The sequence below is a fragment of the Rhinopithecus bieti genome, unplaced genomic scaffold (assembly GCF_001698545.2).
Source record: "Rhinopithecus bieti isolate Rb0 unplaced genomic scaffold, ASM169854v2 scaffold_30204, whole genome shotgun sequence".
NCBI lineage: Eukaryota > Metazoa > Chordata > Mammalia > Primates > Cercopithecidae > Rhinopithecus > Rhinopithecus bieti.
Window position 1 is genome coordinate 71,326 of NW_016813014.1, and position 1,842 is coordinate 73,167.

General features: G+C 36.9%; 1 long non-coding RNA gene across 3 annotated transcripts in view; it reads right to left on the reverse strand.

The window, feature by feature from the left end:
* LOC108512263 (uncharacterized) overlaps positions 1–1,625 on the reverse strand; it is a 27,696-nt gene extending 26,071 nt beyond the window's left edge. For all 3 annotated transcript variants that reach the window (XR_001880551.1, XR_001880549.1, XR_001880550.1), the window contains exon 1: positions 1,493–1,625. This is a non-coding gene — a long non-coding RNA (uncharacterized LOC108512263). The remainder of the gene's footprint in view (positions 1–1,492) is intronic.
* Between the last annotated feature and the right edge of the window lie 217 nt (positions 1,626–1,842).

A 1,842-nucleotide genomic window follows, 5' to 3' on the forward strand; every position in this document is an offset into this window, starting at 1 on the left:
CTCCCTTCCTTCCTTCCTTCCTTCCTTCCTTCCTTCCTTCCTTCATTCCTTCCTTCATTCCTTCCTTCCCTCCTTCCTCCTTTTGCCTTTCACAATTTGAAAATTAAAGTTTATGTGGTATCCTGGGTGTAGGCTGAGTGTGGTGGCTCACCCCTGTAATCCCAGCACTTTGGGAGGCTGAGGTGGGTGGATTATCTGAACTCACAAGGTTGAGAACTGCCTGACAACATGGTGAAACCTGTCTCTACTAAAAATACAAAAATTATCCAGGTGGAGTGGCGTAGGCCTGCAGTCCCAGTTTCTTGGGAGGCTGAGGCACGAGAATCTCTTGAACCTGGGAGACAGAAGTTGCAGTGAGCCGAGATTGCACCACTGCACTCCAGCCTGGGTGACAGAGTGAAACTGTGTATCCAAAAATAAAAAATAAAATAAAATAAATAAATAAAAATAAGTCATATCCTTGGTATAACTCTTTAGGCTGTCTCTAATATCATTTTATAAAGATTTACTAGTTGAAAAATAACTATGGTGATAGTAAAGATTATTTTATATGGAACAAATAAATCTTTTGTTATAGTGTACTAAAAGAGTTTTAGCAAGTAGAGAAAAAAATGAAGTTTACAATTTTGCACAGAACTGCTATCCATTTTAAACTATTGTTTTGTATGCTAATTTCTCCAAATTAATACACATTTAATTTTTAATATTAAAATCAAGGATCTTGAGACTGAGATATCCAGAGTTGGCTAAACAAATAGAACTTCTGTCACTCCTTTGATATTGTAATCCCTTACCTAAACACAGTTCATTTCTTAATTATAGGTAGTAAATGGAAGCTATAATTAAATTTTATACACTTTTATGAAACCACGATGTACTTAATCTTGAAAACTGAAGATGCAAATATCAGTTTTTAAAAGGTGAGAGCCAGGTTATATACTAATATAAAAAAAATTCAAGGAACCTGCAAATCCCCAATTGTATATTGTTTAATTATCAGCATGTTTGAGAAACACAGACAGCTATGAAATTTAAGAGTGAGGAAACAAATATTGGGTTTTGGTCTCTATTTAATCTAATTTGTGGCTTTAATGAGCTGGTATAAGTCATGTTTTTATGATAGTAATTTCATTTAAACTGAAACACTGATAGATACTGCCTTTCAGCTATCTTGCCTATTTTTCTCATGAAAATCACAAATGCTTTCTTGAAGAGTCCTATGTCTCTTAGATATACCATTACTAAAGGAGTAAACCCACCTCTCTCCATCACAACAATGATCACAGAAACTGCACTGCATTTGTAACCAGGTATTACGGGAGACGGTGGCAGCTGAGTTTGCTTCTCTTTCAAGGAACCATAATCAGTAATGCAGGCTGCATGACTTTATGTCTCTAAAGGAAATTTAATCTGGTAACACTATCTACATTTGTTTGGCTTTTTTCTCTCGCTCAACTCATGACGAAGGTCACTTTTAATTTAATTTTCCTACCTTTCAGACATGTCTTGCAGGTGCAAAAAGTCCTCTTGCCTTCATAAAGCTATTTTCTGAAGACATTTTCACCATGTACCCTGGAGGGGATACGAAAGCTGTCCACCAAGAATCTGCAACCTCTTTTGGGGGTCTTCCATGGATTCACTGTGACCAAGGAAACAAGCTGTTACCTAGCAACATGGCCCTTCAGGAGGTATTGTTACCAGTCTCTTAGAGTTCATCAAAGGAATTCCTGTGCTTCTGGATCAGCTTTAACAGGGATCATTGTTTCTAGGGAGTTGTCTAAACTGTGATATAACTGAACCTCAACTACAGAAACATAAATGTCAGCAGAGGGGATAAATGTC